Source organism: Gadus morhua, chromosome 12 (genome assembly GCF_902167405.1).
Source record: "Gadus morhua chromosome 12, gadMor3.0, whole genome shotgun sequence".
Lineage (NCBI taxonomy): Eukaryota > Metazoa > Chordata > Actinopteri > Gadiformes > Gadidae > Gadus > Gadus morhua.
The window spans coordinates 13,902,601-13,923,248 of record NC_044059.1 but is presented as its reverse complement, the minus strand read 5'-3'; the positions used below and the strand labels follow the sequence as shown (position 1 = coordinate 13,923,248).

Genomic DNA, 20,648 nt, shown 5'->3' with positions numbered 1-20,648 from the left:
CCGTTTCCGGTCCCCGTTTCAATGGGATTTACAAAATGCCAAATAAAAAAAAAAACGACAGAAACTGTATTTCACTACGATACTCAATTAGGAACATCAACGAACAACACCAACTACTCGGTGAGTTGCACATTTCTGAAAAAACATTTAGGGTTGTTTTAAGGACAGGATTGTGGTTGACCATAGCCAGCCCTTCTGAAGCAGGCAGGGGCGATTCGAAATGAGCCAAATACCCGAGACAGGACCAATAGTCAACATTTCGGTGTCAACCACTATATTTCATCCTAGACAAACCGGAAAGGGGGCTCAATGTGCTAAATACCGGAATTGTCCTCTAAACATGCGCCGATCATGTGAATGCACAACTTTCTTTTTCTTTTGCATAGCCAGCCGATCACTTGCGTCCCGAACCGTGTGTCCCACTAATTATTCTACACGTATATAGTTTGTACGCAGATGATGTACAGGTCACAATCACTCACCCAGGTACTGGCCTACTTTTACTTGAAAATGCTAGAAATATATAGGGTATATTCAGGATATGTCTATGACGTACAGAAAACTCAGGTTATGCGATGCAATTACACCCCCACGCAAGAAGTCATTGCAAAATATATTTTCAAATGGTACTCGCCCCATATCAGGTATCTACGAGTAAGCCTACCCAAAGATCACTTTATTTTGATATTAACTACAACTGCATAAATAAAAATATATATATGACCCCTGGAAGGGTGGGGCTTGCTCCCTCTTGATTTTGCCAGTAGAATCAGATTGGTTCAAATGAAAAATCTCCCCCGGTTAATATACCTATTCCTATCTCTTCCAGTAGCGATCCCTCCAAAACAATTTGAATAGAACAAGTATATGGAATAAGTATATATCACAATTAATTTAGGACAAAGACCACAGGTTAAATTTTCTACACTACAACTCCCTTCTTTAAGAGATGATTATTTATCAGCCCAGTTGAGACCTCTTGTTTACTGATGTAACCCTTCTTAGGGAGCCAAGTGGAAGAATATAGAGTTATCTTTAAGGGCACACTCACACTAGGCCATCTGTACCATCCCCAAGTCCGTTTTACAGCTAGTGCGCCCCTGAAGTCTAGATCGTTTGGCTAGTGTGAGCACGCCAACCATACTCAAGTACAGTTCAATTCCTCTCCGAAGTGTGCTCAGGCCACGGTAAAGATGCTAATGAGCCGACACGCGCACGGATACGAAACCTGAGCTGGATGACATAGTCTAATATATAATAATAATTTGCATACTCCCGAATGTTTTTATTTTTTATGAAAGACACAACCGCATGCAAGAATAAGTTCACGTCTGAATGTAGGCTACAAACACGATTAACTATTTACGTGCAAAGTGCATTTAAGTGCAAAAACGCCTACATATTCTTTATTTTGCTGACCACTTTTTATCCAGACAAAAGCCTCGTAAGGACAGTTCCTCTGCGTCTCTCTCGTAGATTGCACCATCTTTCAAAGTCAGATACTTACAGGAACTTGATTAATTGTGTAAAGAGTTAAAAAAAAAGTGTTGTTTTGTAACCATTATTATTTTCGCACTTTAATAAACAATACCTTAATACCATTTGCAGTGATGGAATGTTGTAGTTCAAGTACACTTTCACTTGCAATTCCCTTCTAATTTCAAAAATGCACTTTGGAGACTTGACGGTTTTGTTTACAGCTCAAGTTTAAACAGTCCAATTTACAAGTTTGCAATTAAAACCCGTTGTTTAAGATGAAGAGAAAAAATAAAGTACATTTGTATTTTGTAACACAGTTGAGCCATTTTCATTATTTCGAATTTTTGAGATTGAGTCGAATCGTGATTCATCGATTCATAACCTTATGAATCGAAATGTAATCGATTTAGGAAATTGGCCACGATACCCAGCCCTAGTGACAATCGTTTAAAAAACCCTGGGTTTTGGCATCAGTTTTATATTCACATCCCTATATCTTTGACAGGCAAAGTTAAGATGATACTTGCCTCCTAAAGGTCTTGTTGGCAGCAAGCAAAAGGGCCATTACAAAATTTTGGTTTCAGACGGCCCTATTTTTTAATAACCTACATCTCTTAGAACAGATGACCCACTCCATAAGGCTCCAAAAAGAGCTGGGCCAAAGACGGTTGGCCAATGTGACTGACACTTCAAAGTATGTTTCATCTATGACATTTTATTTTAAATGAGACAATTTTGTCTTGAATTACTGAACATCCACAGCACTCCATCCCTGCCATCTGGAAGTCTCCATCATCTTTCCAGTACCCAAACACAGCAACCCCACCTGCAAAAAAGACTTTCGCCCTGATGCCCTGATATCAAAAGTGATTAAGAGCTTCGAAAGGCTCATTCTCACTAAACTGCAGATGGAGGTGAGTGGCTTTACTGACCCAATTACATTTATCTACAGGAAGAGGGGTTGATGATTTAGTTTTGACACTGCTGCACAATGTCCAAATGCACCTGGAGAAACCAGGGAACTTCACCAGGCTGGTGTTCATTGACTTTAAGTGCATTCAATACTAGGGTTGTAACGGTACACGTATTCGTACTGAACCGTCACAGATTTTGAGTTAAGCCCCCGCTGTGGTCAAATGTGGCACACACACAGATTGAAACGGGAATCTGTGTGTGTGCCACGGAATATCATTGTCATTTACTTGCATTGGAGAAACTTCCGTGGACACAACAAGGACCATTTAAGTGTTTCAGTGAGACCACCCCGGGTTTTGAGTTAAGCCCCCGTGGTCGACTCGCTCGTTGAAACGGGGATCCGTGTGTGAGCCATGGAACATCAGCGTCATTAACTTGCATTGGAGCGAATTCCGTGGCCACATCACGGAAATTGGCGTGTTGCCGTGATGTGTCCACGGATTTCGAGTTAAGCGTCCAACCGTAGTATTTTCACGGATTCCTGTGAGACCAGGTTGGGTACAGGCACATCGGTGCGTTTACAGAGGTGTACCGCGGTACGTAAATGTGGCGTACATAGCATTAATATGGCGAATGTAAAGGCTTGTAAAGGCTACATAGCATTAATATGGCGAATGAAGTCGGGAGTTCCACCCGGACCATTTAGCCAAAGTATACTACTCCGACTCCGTCGGGATGTCGGATACGCAATGCAATTCCCCGCCCGATCTATCTTATATGTTGACTACAAACCATGTAAGCAGTGTTGTAAATAAACTTCTAAAGCTTTTCGAATCTTATTTGGTGTTTTATTGGTCCTTAAGGTGCAAAGTAAACAATGTACAAAGTAATTAAGGTGCAATGTCAAACCGGAGAAGTGATTCCGGAAATGATTTTGTTAGAGGACCAATCTTAGCCCTTGCCGTCTCTGTTGCGTCGACCAATAGGACCATGGCGTTGACGGATAGTTAAAAAATATTGGATGCGCATGTAAGCTACGGAGAGGGCTCTCCGTGTCTACGTACAGCACTTTAACATGCACACCCTAGGGATGGGCAACGATCGTCGAATGGTCAAAAAGTCAGCAGTCACGTAGAATATCGAATAATGAATGTGACCATCGTTATTTATTAAACAGCTCTTCTCAATGCTGTTGAACATTCTGTTCACTTGCATGGGCCTTCACAACTTCCGTTGGTGAATTATTGTTTGATAATTCACAATAAATTGTAAAAAGACACACCGTGTGAAGTTATTTCTTTGACGTGTCGAGTTCACCGTCATGCAGGCTGGCGCATGTAGGTCTATCTGCCTAAGCCCACGTTGAAATATATATATTTTTTGATGTTGATGGCGCTGTTAAATAAACGGATTGATTTCATACAAATCATGAAAGCTCTGTCATTGTGTGTGCGTGTATCTGAGGTGCGCGTGATTTTCACAGATTTCCGAATATTATTCGAATACTTCTCAGCGAATATTGAATAGTATTTTTTGCCAGAAATGCACATCCTAGCACACGCATTTGAAAAGGCACCATCCAGGTGTTACTATCACCGTTGCAGTGGAAAAAAAAACGAACTGTGCAAACTAGGGATGAGTCGGTCGCGACCGATTCGTTCACAACGAACGAATCCCGAACGTGAACGACAAGAACTGGTTCGCCAAAACAAGAAGAACTGGTTCTTAGATTCTTTTTTTTTTTAACATAAAACAAAAATATAAATAAAGAAATTAAACTAAAGATCGTATTTTTTATTTATGACCATGAAAGTTCTGTAATGCCTGAATAATGAAGAATTAAATGTAAAGTAAAATAAAATTATAAATACAAAACCATGAATGACATATAGAGAGTAAGCAAGTGGTATAAATATTGGTGGGACGTTTGGTTATACTATAGTATATCTTGTCGATTTTCACGGGGGGTAGAGCCTAGAAGTCGCTTAAATTATGCTCAGGGCCGTCTCGCGGGGGGGGGGGGGGGGGCAGACACCAAATGACGTAATCTGACGTAACCAACAAATCAAAACGAACGAATCAAACAAACAAATCGTTATAGTGAACTGAACTGAAAGAACTAGTTCCCGGAAAAGAATCATTTTGCCCATCCCTAGTGCAAACCCAGCTCACGTTTTGGTGTTTACATTGCTGCTGATCTACGGCCATTCCCCGTTGTTAAACAGGGATTTCCCCCTTAACTATGAACCGTACCGTGACTTCAAAACCGAGGTACGTACCGAAGTGTGACTTTTGTGTAACGTTAACCCCTATTCAATACTGTTCAAGCTAACCTCTTGGGCCACAAGCTCCAGAAATTGGGTGCCAGTCCACACCTGACTTTGTGGGTCCTTTCCTACCTCACAGACAGACAACAGCTAGTGAGATTCAACAGCCACTACAGCTCAGTCAGAACCATCTCCACATGTCCTCAATGATCTGTTCTCCCCAGTCCTGTTCACCTTCTGCACTAACGACAGCAAAAGTGAGAATCCTGACATGGTATACATTTAATTCTCTGACGACATCATACAACCAACTCAAGTGCAGCAACCGACAACTTCTTTCTGGTGCAGGGATAACCATCTCACCTTGAACATCTCTAAAACCAATGAGATGGTCATAGATTTCAGGCGCTCCTCCACCAGCCCCCCTGCTCTTCAGTTAGATGGCCAGATAATCGTGAGACTGGAAGAATAAAAATACCTCGGCTCCGTCATTGATCACAAGTTCACCTTCAAAAGTAATACAGAGAATACTGAGTTTGGTGAACAAATGTCCCCTCAACAGGATCATAAAGATGAGTGGTAAGATCATTGACAGCCACAGACCACTCACAGCCAGTGTGCGATTTGCCGGTGGGGATGGTGGGGATTATCCCCCCCTCTGGTTTACACGTCCTACCCTCTGCTGAATTATTTTTATCCTCGGTGGGGATAAAAATTATCCCCCCCACCCAAAGTATTTTCACCATTACATCGTAATAATTAACAACCAAAATACACAGGGTCCGTCTTCATTTTGATTGTGCTGTGATTTTGATCTACCGGGAGCGAGTCAGAGGCGTCGCGCGTGAGCGCAGGCTGGATGACAACGGGATAATCTCTGCCGCCGCCGCTCTAAATCCATCAAACTGGCCATCTGATGAAGACGAGCGCATCCTCTACGGCGATGAAAAACTTCTCGCCATACACAAAACTCTTGCTGTTGAGGCCGCAACCAGTCCCATACTCCTGAAGGAGTTCCATGAGTTTAAATGTCACGGTGTCACAGGAGAGAGCATGCGCAAAGTTCTCACCGCTGTCTCCACGCTCCTAGTGTCCACAGCCGAGTGTGAAAGAGGTTTCAGCGCCATGAACCACATTCTTACAGATGGCAGAAACAGAATGAATGTGTCCACACTGCACAATCTGCTTTTCATCTCTGTAAATGCACCAGATGTTGCCTCCTTCCCGGCCCGCAGATTTGCAGAGATGTGGTTGAAGCAGGGTCACCACGCTGTTATCGATCCGCCAACAGGAAAGCTAAAAAAAGAGGCTGAAGTGCGTCATCAGAGCGGACTGTTTTCGTAGTCTGACCTATAGTCTACCCGATTAACCCATAAAAAAAAAAAACAACGTCTTGACAGCACATTGTGGTATTTCATATTTTCTGTTGAACTGATATCGGGAAAAATATATATATTTTTTGATTTGGCACATTTAAAAACAATATTAGCTATGAGAAAATATTTCTGCAAATGCAGTGGTTAAGTTCACGTTCAAAATAGGCCTACCGCCTACGTTATGAAGCCTAAGTGTAAGGTTTAGATACAGAAGGTCACAAGATCAACTGTTTTCATAAGTTTTCACACTGTTGTGTGGTTATTTTTCCTGAAGAAAATGTCTCAAAATTATCCCCCCCTCTGGTTTTTTCACAAATCGCACCCTGCTCACAGCCATATATGAAAAAACAGGCCATCAGGAAAGTAGACTTATCATATCGGACCTAGGGCTGGGCGATATATCGATATTTAAAATATATCGATATTTTTTCAAACGCGATATGGAACGAGACCATATCGTCAACATTGATATAATTTAATTTGCGTTGAAATTAGAGCACATTTGTTCCAACTAACAGCAGTTTTGAACCACGCCTCCCGCCTGCTTCGTAACTGCCTATGTCTCTCCCGCCCTGCCTCCGGCTCACACACAGTCTCTGCCTGCCCCCCCCCCCCATAGATGTGGACATCATGGAGTCAGTGAAGAAGGCCCCGAGTCCACTTCAGGACTTCACTGATGCCCTGTCTGGAGAGGAGTACGTCACCCTCTCCTATGTGAGGCCAGTGCTACACTTGCTGAATATAAGTCTCCTGGCACCTGAGGAGGAAGAGACGGAGTAGTGCAAGTCCATGAAGACTCACATTTTTGAGTACCTGAATAGTAAATATTCAGAGCGAAAAAACAGAGACCTGTTGGACATTGCCTCCCTACTGGATCCACGATTCAGGGCGAGTTACGTCGCCAAAGAGAAGCTTGTAGGGCTGAAATGCACAGCAGTCCAAGAAGCAGAGGCTTTGCTCCGTGATCAGGGTGGCACTTCACATGAGCTGCATGGCTCAGCAGCTGAGCCTCAGCTTGATGAGCCACCAGCCAAGAAGAGGAAAACCCTGTCCAGCTTCTTCAAGAAGACCACACCATATTGAAACACCACTGTCACAAGGGAGGCTGTTGAAAATTAGCACTCCTGCTACTTAGGCCAACCCTCTCCAGTGGTGGAAAGACCATGAGGTGGCCTTTCCAGCTCTGAGTTGCCTGGCAAAAAAATACCTCTGTGTGCCAGCCACCAGATCCCCCTCTGAAAGGGTTTTTATTTGTAGTGGGAACATTGTCACCCGTCATAGGGCCTCGCTAAACCCTGACACCGTGGACAGGCTTGTTTTCCTAGCCAGAAATCTGGAGTAGGCTAACTGCTGGCCTGGCCCGACCCAGTCATGTGATTTGTTCTTTTGTAATTTGTTCACATGAGATTTGCACAAATTAGAGATACATTGTTGTAGTTGTATTCTCTTGCTTTCTTTTATCAGTTTACATGCTCTGTTCGTTTAAAAAAGTATTTTATTGAACCTTTTAATGACAGTTGCACTTTCCAGAGATGCACTATGTATATTGTTCTGTTTTTGGTTATCCAATAACCTGTTTTCTTAAGAATGAGGCTGCAGAACAACCTTTTGTTCCGCAAAACCACACAAAATAGAAGTATTTGCAATTGATCAGCGCGCTGTCTTCTCTTCTCTCGGAAAGCGAGTTAACAGACACGCATCGCTTCAGTGCGAATATAGCCCCGCCTTCTGTCACTCATGACAGAACAATGGACTTTTTATTTTGCAGTCATGCTACTGTTGTACTCTATGGACCCTTTTGGATTTTGATTTGTAATTTTTGTGATTTGCTAAAGGTTAGCCAACACAGCTAGCATCTCAAGTGCAGCACCTCCGCGAACGGTTTAGGTAGAAGTTAAATGGAGTGGTGATGGAGGAGTGCAGTTTGGAAGTACTTTGGATTGAGGCAAATTATCAAGGAAAGTCAAGAACACGGTTTTGGGTTTCATAACTGTGCACATGCACACAGCAATAGCGATCTTTTTCACGAAATTGGACCCTCACAAACTACTGTAGGCCTATATATTACATGAAAGCTGAGCCTCCACTTATTCCAACAGTCCAAACCATATCATTCTGTGACTAAAACTCGCAAATAACAACTTAAGAAGAAACGTCCCCTTTTCTTTTAACAACCAAAAATGAAGTATTACCTTTGTGATTTGTGTCCACAAAGTTGGTTCTGATCGAATAAAACCACCATAAACAGATTATCCAGTATCTGGGCCAAATTTTGCAACTTAACATGGTGTTTTCAATCAATGAATAAGGGAAGGTTTCTTAGGAAATAGGTAAATTGCCTTCAATCAGAAACCATATTCTTCAGCGCAATCTAGTGGCCATTTATTTATTTGCGAGTTTTTGGCTTGGTGCATTTGATTTTCCTGAACTTTAAAGAGAGGCGTCAAGTGTCAAAATTGTAAGATATCTACCTTTATTTGTGTCTCATAGTAAGACAGCGCTCCCAACTGATAACGACCAACTGATACTGATAATTATTTCAGGTGGAAATGTTATCTTCCACTTATGCTGTGTTCCATGGCTTTATTCACTTTAACCAAGTATCATCCCCATTGAATATTTCACTTGCACAACAATCTTTCTTTTGGCCCAAAGATGACATTATCGCCTTTGCAGTTGTGGAGATATAATCTATTTACTTTGGGTATGTTCTTTCCTGAAAAAATCTTTTCCCCTGATATCGAAAATGGTATAGAATATCGATCTTTTTCCAGGAATAGTGTTGAAGTTAGAAAATCCAGTATTGTGACTGACAACCCTACTAGAAACGCGATGGTGATTATTCAGTTAGAGCTACAAGAAACTTGAAAGATAAAAAAGACATATCTTTGCTACTACCTCTGACATTTAGTTATGTACATTTGCATCAAATCATGCAGGTCTACATATAACTTGGCGATAGCTTTAATAGGTTGCAACTGTGGACTGAAATCACTTCATGGCACGATGTGACCGCTCGATAAATCAGTAAACAAAGAGAAGTTTGTTATTTTTTAAATACAACATGTGTCGAAGCTAACATTCAGCTTCCGTCTGATTATAATTTGGGCAAGTGAACATTACATTCGGGCAAGTTGAACCTGACCTGTACTTGCCCGATGGGCAAATGCTTTTGAAACCTTAGGGTCAACCCCTGCAACACACACACACACACACACACACACACACACACACACACACACACACACACACACACACACACACACACACACACACACACACACACACACACACACACACCATTTAAGAAGGAATGCAACTGAGGCATTATCAATTATGATACAAACATATTTAAAACACATACAAATTTCGGGTCCAATGTTTCCAGAAGCAAGGTGAGTACCTTATATCTCTGAGAGATATCAATTAGACATCAATCAATATCTATAGCAATACTGAGTTATCACATAAAAGCTAAATAGAATGACACAGCTAACTTTGCACATAATGCTTACGGTTAGATTAATGCTTTCATTTACATTTCAACGGCCCCATAAGGGACTTCCATAAGAACAATTAAAAATAGAATCAAAGGAAATATGTTTTTGAACAACTAACTGCTGCACATGAGTTTGTATTTCTACAATAGAAACGCAAAGTTCCAGAGCCAGATGCAGACACACCGGAGCCTACAAACTACCTCCGCCAAGCAAGGAGTAACAGCCACATGATGCAATTAAATAGTGGCAGGGGTTTGAATGAATTCTGTTTTTGTGTTCAACCATTCACAAAAATATTGATTGTATAATCTATATAAAGTCAGCAACGTTTTGTCAAATTTACCATGGATACAGCAGAAGGACTATCAGAACAATTAGGTGCCATCTCCCGAATGATCTATCAAATTAAGCTAGTCTTGGTTATGCATTGGCAGAACCAAGAGGGGTGTGTGGGATGATAGGGGCGACATGTTGTGCTTTTATCCCCAACAACACAGCTCTGGATGGGTCGGTGGCCAGGGCGCTGGATGGATTATAGTGCCTCAGATTAGAGTTGGCAGAGAACTCTGGAATTAATAACCCCTTCTCAGGACGGATGGAGAGCCTGTGAGCAGTGAGCGCTAAAGGAGCACCAGGTGTCATCCAAGAGTACATGGAGATCCAGTTGAACCTGTGAGCACAAATGAGGATCCAAAGGAGGCCCGACCCAATCCTACTGGACGGTTGGGAACATATGCCCTTGCCAAGGAGGGACGAACATTGGACTGTGATATCTCAAACACCAGGTGGAGGCTCATGAAATGTGCTAGTAACCTCTTCATGTGAGCCGGCCTCGTGATCTACAAGGCTTGATTTCAGCCAACAGGAGCAACATCTATGACCTTGTCCAAAACCCCCCACCTGTATCCTGCGCACCAATACATGAAGATCACCTGAGCCTTTCAGTTCCGTGCAAACCTACAGACCATCTCAAGATTTCAAATGCTGAAATGTCCATGTTTGGGTACATTACCATGACGCATATTTTCAAAATTATTAATTTTTAGTTTATTATTATGTCACATATTTTGGAGAATGATGATTTTCAATGCATGCTGAAAACATATTGTTATAATTTTTATGATTTTTATGAGGGTATTTTAGGTACACATTTGATTTGGTTGTATTCTAAATGTGGAAACATTGTGGTGTTATGTTTAGAAAGGTTTTATGATCTTTTTATGAATACTTTGCGGGAGTCAAAAATATTGGACATAATACACCACATTTGGCAATCTTTTTCATCACCAGGTTGCGATCCCTGGATGCAGGTTGAAACTCCTGCTTTAGATTAGCTGTGTTTTTTCTATGTAGCCAGATGTGGTGCTATTCTGATCCAATCGCCGGCCCATAATCTCATAGACCAATTAATAGATAAAGGGGACATGGGGAAATTTAAGTAATAGAGATGTTATTATTGTTTTCTTTTATTGAGGCTTGGGCAAGCCTCAAAGGGGGGATATGTGGTAGAAATTAACCTTACATTTTATGTTAAACTATGATTATTATTATTAAGCCTACATATCATATAGATACTTTAATAGTGGAAAACAGCTGATCACCTTTAGCCTAGATGTTATTTGCCATGTGGCACCAGTGAGTGAGTCCAGTCCATTCCCATCTGATGTGTCACACCAGTAAGAGTCCAGTCTACTCCCATTTTGATGTACTCTCTGAAGACAATGCTTACATTTACACGTGTGCATCATCTCTGTTTGTATAAGGATAATATATGTTCTAAGGTCACATTGGGATCCAGAAGACATGAGAATATGCTGACAGCGATGTGAGAAGGCGGATCGCCTTCTCACATCGCGAGACAGGTTCGTGGCTTTGAGAGTCGCCCTTTCTAACCCTCCAGTCAAATTGTCAGATTGAAATTTGCTAATAATTTGTCTAAATAAGTCTGCTGACACCGCCCCCTCTAATCGATGCCGCAAGTATGCGACGAGATGCCCTCTCTGTGATGACAGCTCTCCGTGGCTACGGAGGGATTGCATTTCTCCACAGCCGTCGAAGTCCTCATATGCGATATGAACGACATTTATCCAGAGTTGGCCAAGCACGAAAAAAATTGCCTGTGTGATCCCCGTCTCTTGTTTTGTGTGATTTGACCGGCAGTTTGTCTGCTTATAGGTCGGAATGAAGCAGCCACGGATTATTGTCAGGATGGCTACTTTATTCTACCAGACTCGTTCGCTTCTTCACACGCTACCGCTCGCTCTCTTCGCTCGCTGACGACACACACACACACACACACACACACACACACCACACACACACACACACACACACACACACACACACACACACACACACACACACACACACACACACACACACACACACACACACACACACCTCGAATTAATCGACGATGGACTAATTGATCGTTAAGAATTTCGTCGATTACGTACATTTTTCATCGATTAAACTAATGCAGTGTGCAATTAAACATTTTACCACAGGGGGGCAATATTTAAATTTTCGGCTCCTACCCCTCAATAAACATCCCGCTTTGAACGGTGAACCCTTTACGCCTAGCAGCTATAAAAAGCTATAAAAACTACAAAATGACTATTAATGCAGGCTATGTGGAAAATGCGCCGACTATGGCTCAGCCTGGCTCCGCCCTCTTCCGCTACGTAGCTAAGATGGCTGCCGTTGAGTACGAAAAGTGTACATCGCCACACACTTCGCGATTTGACCGTTTTGAGTACACTTATTTTCGCCCGATCTGAATCGGAACGCCCTACGTACTCAAACTTAGACTAGTAAGTACGGATGGTATGGATATTGGAACACGGCGATGTAATCATGAAGCGGACAAGGCCACGGCGAAGTCGGGTGTAGAACCATTATGATATAAAAAAATACTTCTTGGGGAGCACTATAGGCCTACCACTCAAGGCGAGGTTAGCATCGAAGCAGAAATAAAGAACTTTCTGAGCCCCTGGATTGTGGAAAGTTGTTCCCCCGCCTTGCCAAGTTAGCACGGAGGTATTTGTGCATCACGGCAACGTCGGTCCCCTCAGAGCGGGTGTTTTCGGCGGCTGGACTGACGGTCACCAGGCTGCGGTCGCGTCTGACCCCAGAGCATGTCAACATGCTCATCTTTCTCAACAAAAATCCGTAGACTGGTTGGTTAAGTTATAATATGATTGTTTTTTTTGATATTATTATTATTTTGGGAAGAAACTAGGGTTGTGTTTGTTTTTAGTTATGTTTATGAGCACCGGCTTCAAGCCGCATGCTCCGTTGCTTAGAGCAGAGTAGCGCATAACTATTGAACGGATCTGGTTTAACTGAGTTGTTTATCTAATAATAAAGATCCCAATGAGGAAAACATGCTGTACTTGTATTTATTTCATTTTGTATATAATTTTTATTTAATTTTAATGTAAAATATTAACGATTAATCGACTAATTGAACTTTAATTCTCCCGACGATTGACTAAGACAACCTAATCGAATGCCCATACCTAATACGCACACTAGCACTCTCGCGCACACACACAGGCCTACGTTACTCGTAACACTATGCCTCATATTGCGACGTTCATGTTGGACGTTTATGTTTTTTCCCATCTATTGAAAGTTAGGCTATTAAACATGTTGCATTCTATACGGCCTGATTATGTCATTATTTAAGCTACATAGCCTTATAAGAAGCGCTAATAGGATATTTGACTAAACCAACCAAACTAACGGTAGTTGAGGGTTTTTGCCTACCTGCAAGCAACCTCCAACTACAATCTTTGGTTATTTATTAATTAATTTAGCTATACTTTAATAGTATTCTTTCTGTTCAAATCTGTTCAGTGTTCCAAATTATTTGTTAATAAATGTTACATTAAGTTAATTGTTACACAAGTGTTGATGAAATCGTGGGATGTATCGAACCGTGGGTCAAAAATCGTGATACAAACCGAATCGTGAGTTGGTGTATCGTTACAGCCCTAATAAAGCCACATAGTTTAAGATTTAAAGAAATTAAAGTTAAATGGCTTCAAACAAGTGAAGGGATTTGAACAGAGTTCAAAAGAGTAAATTGAGTTAACAATGTAAACATGCACACCATTTAAAAAATTGTAAATGGTTGGAAACAACTGAAGTGACAGCTGAATGAGAAGCGCAGAGTAGGGTAGTAAGGTATGGACTAAATGTATATCACAGTATGATATGGGGCATAGACAGTAGAGTTGTAGTTTGGGCATCTCAATTTGGTTGGTGTGTGTGGGCAGGTAACGCGTACCTGGGATCGAGGGTTTTGACCATCTTTTTAAAGCCCTTTCCATCGACATTTTGAAAGGGAAGCATGTCTTTACAAAGGTAAACAGTGACGATGTTTGTTATCTCGTTCCACAGCTGGCTACTTTTGTTCATAAGGACTGGCTGGAAAATGCCTGCGGAAGAGATATCTGTGGAAGAGCTGCAGACATGGAAGTAGTAGCTAAAATATTTTGTAGACTTTTGTCAACAGCTCCTGCCTTTCTCTACGTGCAGTATCACACAAAAATACGTAATGTCGGGTCGCCATGGTTGTTGTATATAGGCCTATAAAGGGGGTGGTTCCGTTTCAGTTAATATTGCATAATTTCCAATAACTCCCGCTCAGCCCCTCGCAGCTTACGCGTGACTGTGACGAGTGTGTCCCTTAAAATTAAATTCAAAAACAGTTGTGAAAATAAAAAAAGTTCACTGCATCCAGCACTTTACATTAAAGCTAAAATATATCAATATTCGATATTCTTAAAAAAAAAATATATATATATATATCGTCGCTGTCCGATGAAACTCGCGTACATCCAAAACGGTTACTTTTCAGGAAATGAAAAAAACACCCTAATTTCAAAGCAGTTGAACGTAGCGTTGTCATACTTGGTACGTCATCTTTAAATGTAGTCGCAATATTGCCAGTGTGATGGTATAGTTCACATTTTACCAAAATCGAGTTTAAATGGACATATATACGTGTATATTTTACAGTAACGGTGGTCGATACGCGTTCTTCCGATCATGAATGGGCAAGTCGCGTTTCATACTGACAGATGAATAGGCTACGCTAAGTTTATTAATTGCCTACGTCCAACCTAAGGCTATTAATAAACTGAGCATAGCCTATTAATCTTGTCAGTATGAAAATCAGTGTACTGATTCATTGTCCCTTCATAATTATATCTCCTGCCAACTATGAAGCGATAATGAATCAGTACACTAACAAGCTATACAGAGGTTGTAACGTTAGACCTACCGTAATTGTGTCACTCCTCCACTCCTTGACCTACGTCTCAGGCGACAAGGGGGAAACTTTTTCTAGCGATAAAGTTAGGCCTACTGTAAAGGAAAGCTATTGTCTCATATCATCAAAATAATATTTATTTAACACTGTATTGCAGAAAAGAAAAGGAAAAATGAAGCTGCCATTTCACTAAAAAAAAAAGACACGCGCTACCGCTCGCTCTCCTCGCTCGTCCACTCACTCGCTGACGTCAATCACACACATACACACACACATACGCACACTGCCATTCTCACGCACACACATACGCTACTCGTAACACTATGCCTCGTTATGAAGGTCGGAATGAAGCGGCCACCGATTATTGACAGGATGGGTACTTTATTCTACCGGAATCGTTCGCCTATTCACTAGACAGTGTCTAGTGAAGAAGCGAACGATTCCGTTCACGATTCCGGCAGACCAACTGCCGGTCAAATCACACAAAACAATAGAGACAGGGATCACACAAGCAATTTTTTTCGCGGTTGGCCCACTCTGGATAAATGTCGTTCATATCGCATATGAGGACTTTGACGGCTGTGGAGAAATGAAATCCTCCGTATCCACGGAAAGCTGTCATCACAGAGAGGGCATCTCTTCGCAAACTTAAGGCATCAATAAGAGGGGGCGGTGTCAGCAGACTATTATTAGACAAATTAGCAAATTTCAATCCGACAATTTTACCAGAGAGTTAGAAAGGGCGTATCGTGCTTCTGCCTTCTCACACCGCGAGACAGGTTCGTGGCTTTGAGTGTCGTGATTTCGGTTTCGATACACGTTACAGCTAGCCTGGTTCTACCAGACTCTCGTACTCTTCACTTCATTTCATTTCATTTGTACAGAGAGTCCCTCATCCTCATCGTCATCCGCTTATCCGGGGTCGGGTCGCGGGGGGAGCAGCTCAAGCAGGGGGCCCCAGACTTCCCTTTCCCGGGCCACATTGACCAGCTCTGACGGGGGGATCCCAAGGCGTTCCCAGGCCAGTGTTGAGATATAATCTCTCCACCTAGTCCTGGGTCTTCCCCGAGGTCTCCTCCCCACTGGACGTGCCTGAAACACCTCCCAAGGAAGGCGTCCAGTGGGCATCCTTACCAGATGCCCGAACCACCTCAGCTGACTCCTTTCTAAGTAAAGGAGCAGCGGCTCTAATCCGAGTTCCTCACGGATGGCTGAGCTTCTCACCCTATCCCTAAGGGAGACGCCAGCCACCCTTCTGAGAAAACTCATCTCGGCCGCTTGTACCCGCGATCTCGTCCTTTCGGTCATCACCCAGCCCTCATGACCATAGGTGAGGATAGGAACGAAGATCGACCGGTAGATCGAGAGCTTTGCCTTGCGGCTCAGCTCTCTTTTCGTCACAACGGTGCGGTAAAGCGAACGCAATACCGCCCCCGCTGCTCCGATTCTCCGGCCAATCTCACGCTCCATAGTACCCTCACTCGCGAACAAGACCCCGAGGTACTTGAACTCCTTCACTTGGGCTAAGGACTCATTTCCTACCCGGAGTAAGCAATCCACCGGTTTCCTGCTAAGAGTCATGGCCTCAGATTTAGCGGTGCTGATCCTCATCCCAGCCGCTTCACACTCGGCCGCCAGCCGATCCAGTGAGTGCTGAAGGTCACAGGCCGATGATCCAATGAGGACCACATCATCTGCAAAAAGCAGTGACGAGATCCTCAGACCACCGAACTGCAACCCCTCCCCACCACGACTACGCCTCGATATCCTGTCCATGTATATCACAAACAGGATTGGTGACAAGGCGCAGCCCTAGCGGAGACCAGCACCCACTGAGAACGAAACTGACTGGCTGCCGAGAACACGAACACAGCTCTCGCTTTGGGAGTACAAAGATTGGATGGCCCTGAGGATAGACCCCCTTACCCCATACTCCCGCAGCACCTCCCACAGTTTCTCCCGGGGGACCCGGTCATACGCCTTCTCCAGATCCACAAAACACATGTAGACCGGAAGGGCATACTCCCAGGCCCCCTCCAGGATCCTTGCGAGAGTGAAGAGCTGGTCCGTAGTTCCACGTCCGGGGCGAAAACCGCATTGTTCCTCTTCAATCTGAGGTTCGACGATCGGCCGAACCCTCCTTTCCAGCACCTTGGAGTAGACTTTACCAGGGAGGCTGAGAAGTGTGATACCCCGGTAATTGGCACACACTCTCTGGTCCCCCTTTTTGAACAGGGGAACCACCACCCCGGTTTGCCACTCCTTTGGCACTGTACCCGACTCCCACGCGATGTTGAATAGGCGTGTCAACCATGACAGCCCCTCAACACCCAGAGCCTTTAGCATTTCTGGCTGGATCTCATCAATCCCTGGGGCTTTGCCACTGCGGAGATGTTTGACTACCTCAGTGACCTCCACCAGGGAAATTGACGACGAAACACCATCAACCTCGAGCTCTGTCTCCAACATAGAGGGCGTGTTATTCGGATTCAGGAGTTCCTCAAAGTGTTCCTTCCAACGTCCGACGACCTCCTCAGTTGAGGTCAACAGAGTCCCATCCTTACTGTACACAGCTTGGATGGTTCCCCGTTTCCCCCTCCTGAGGTGCCAGATAGTCTTCCAGAAACACTTTGGTGCCGACCGAAAGTCCTTCTCCATGGCCTCTCCGAACTTCTCCCACACCCGCTGCTTAGCCTCCGACACGGCAGCCGCTGCAGCCCTTCGAGCCTGTCGGTACCTTGCAACCGAGTCAGGAGTCCTCCAGGATATCATATCCCGGAAGGCCTCCTTCTTCAGTCGGACGGCTTCCCTGACCACCAGTGTCCACCACGGTGTCCGAGGGTTACCGCCCCTTGAGGAGCCTAAGACCCTGAGGCCACAGCTAGCCACCGCAGCTTCAGCAATGGAGGCTTTGAACACCGCCCACTATGGCTCAATGCCCCCAACCTCCACAGGAATGCCAGAAAAGCTCCGCCGGAGGTGTGAGTTGAAGATACCTAGGACGGGGGCTTCCTCCAGACGTTCCCAGTTCACCCGCACTACTCGTTTGGGCTTACCAGGTCTATCCGGAAATTTCCCCCATTCCCTGATCCAACTCACAACCAGATGGTGGTCGGTTGACAGTTCCGCCCCTCTCTTTACCCGAGTGTCCAAAACATGCGGCCTCAGATCAGATGACACGATCACGAAATCGATCATCGATCTTCGGCCTAGGGTACTCTGGTACCAGGTACACTTATGAGCACCCTTATGTTCGAACATGGTGTTTGTTATGGATAATCCATGACTAGCACAGAAGTCCAATAACAAACGACCGCTCGGGTTTAGATCAGGGAGGCCGTTCCTCCCCACCACGCCTCTCCAGGTGTCTCCATCGTTGCCCACGTGGGCGTTGAAGTCTCCCAGCAGAACTACGGAGTCCCCTACTGGAGCCCCATACAGGACTCCATTCAGGGTCTCCAAGAAGGCCGAGTACTCTGAGCTGCTGTTTGGTGCATAAGCACAAACAACAGTCAGAGTTTTCCCCCCTACAACCCTTAGGCGCAGGGAGGCGACCCTCTCGTCTACCGGGGTAAACTCCAACACCGCGGCGCTCAGCCGGGGATTTATGAGTATCCCCACACCCGCCCGGCGCCTCACGCCCTCGGCAACTCCGGAGAAGAATAGAGTCCAACCCTTATCCAGGAGTACGGTACCAGAGCTGAGACTGTGCGTGGAGGTAAGCCCCACCAGATCTAACTGATAGCGCTCCACCTCCCTCACAAGCTCCGGTTCCTTTCCCCACAGCGAGGTGACGTTCCACGTCCCCAGAGCCAGCTTCTGCCGCCCGGGTCTGGTCCGTCGAGACCCCTGACCTTCGCTGCCACCCATGTGGCTGCGCACCCGACCCCAACGGGTCTTCCCACAGGTGGTGGGCCCATGGGATGAAGAGAGGGGGGGTGCCACGTAGTTTGTTCGGGCTGTGCCCGACCGGGCTCCGTGGCAAACCCGGCCACCAGGCGCTCGCCATCGAGCCCTCCGTCTGGGCCTGGCTCCAGACGGGGGCCCCGGGCTTCCTCCGGGCCGGGTCACATCTCCTCTTTTTACGTTATTCATTGGAGCTCTTTGAACCATTCTTAGTCTGGCCCCTCACCTGAGACCACTCTGCCATGAGAGACCCTACCAGGAGCACAAGGCTCCAGACAACACAGCTCTCAGGTTCACAGGGACACGCAAACCTCTCCACCACGATAAGGTGACGGTTCCAGGAGAGTACTGTTGTACAGAGAGTACTGAAGGGAAATTCAAATTGAGCGGAAGTACTTAGGCGGGCAGAGCCAGGCTACGTTACAGCCCTATTTAGCCTACTTTATTTACGTTCGTCAGTACGGTTCACATTAAAAAATATTCAGTGAAACTTACTTCATCTTATATTGCAACTAGAATAAACTTGAGAACAGTTGACAAATAAACTAAATACCTTAACTTCAAAGTGTTATTCGGCTACCCGATGATGCGCTTCCAGAGACGCTAATGAGATGACTCCACAGGGCGGGAGATACACGGCGGGATTGACAGCTTTGACACCAAATGGATATACTTGAAAATTAGATGACGTGTTTCACAACTTTTCATTGGTCAATTAGGTTCATGACGCATACTGTATACGGAAATGAACCTGGACATAACTATCATCGTAAAATCTCAAAATCTGCAAAAATGGACATACGCGGTTTTCATCGGACAGCGACGATATATTCTAGTACTGTCAGTTAAACGCGTTATTCACGTTAACGCAAACAATTTTAACGGCGTTAATTTTTTTATCGCTCGATTAACGCCATTTATTATTATTATTTTTTTTTTTTTTCTTTGGCTCAAAAGAAAGAAGCAGTAGCCTGACTGCTATGTTCAAGGCAGTATGTTTGTATGTTCATCGTTTAATTGCACTTTTTTTTTTGTATCGTCCTGTTTTGATCAGTATATGCCAATGTATTAGCAATAAAAAACATTTGCAGAAGGCTAGCCGATGCACTTCTCCATGTTGATAAGAGCATTACAATAAGAACAATTAATGGACAAAGAAATCAAGGGATATTTAGCATAGAAAAAAGATTTGCGATTAATCGCGAGTTAACTATGACATTAATGCGATTAATCAATTATCTAATATATTCATATAACTTTTGAATAATCTGGCGGGCCAGATATTATGTCCTGGCGGGCCAGTTGCCGACCCTGGTTTACACAATCATAAGTAATACTAAATGCTTAAACAAGTATGACCTCCTTTTACCTGGCATGAACAATTGTGTTGGGCAATCGGATCGCTGAAATGCTAGGGCTGGCCCGAATGCCATTTTTCAGGCTTCGAATATTCGTTGGTTTTTCCGAGCGAATATTCGAATACTCGTTCCAGAAAAACACACCATCAAAAAACAACGTTAATAATCCCTATATACTCCCTGGAACCGATTTTGACAGTATCTCCCTATTTAGTTGAAGATTTAATAGCTTTTGAATGTTAATTAGTAGTCCTAAGTAAGTTGGAGTTTCTTAGTTTTTCCCTGTGGAAGCGAACAGCTGTTCCGTTCCAAATCAGCTGTCCTCTAGCATCTCAGTTTTTACGGGAGCTTTTCAATTCATCCTGGAACGTGCATCTTTTCAGGGAATTTGTACAATAAATCCATAACAAATACCGAATATTGATTGTCTTACGTATCCATATTATATCCATTATATTGACCGGGTATTCCCAAGACGCTCACGCTCTGCAGCAAGCCAGTCACAGTTGATTGGCGCGGCGCTGTACAGCGAACGTAAACAAACAACTACGCTAAGGTTAGCATTT

The 20,648-nt window shown here is 44.0% G+C and overlaps 1 protein-coding gene across 4 annotated transcripts in view; it reads right to left on the bottom strand.

Moving 5' to 3' along the window:
• znhit6 (zinc finger HIT-type containing 6) overlaps positions 1–20,648 on the bottom strand; it is a 121,504-nt gene that overhangs the window by 89,344 nt on the left and 11,512 nt on the right. The gene's annotated exons all lie outside the window — the stretch shown is intronic.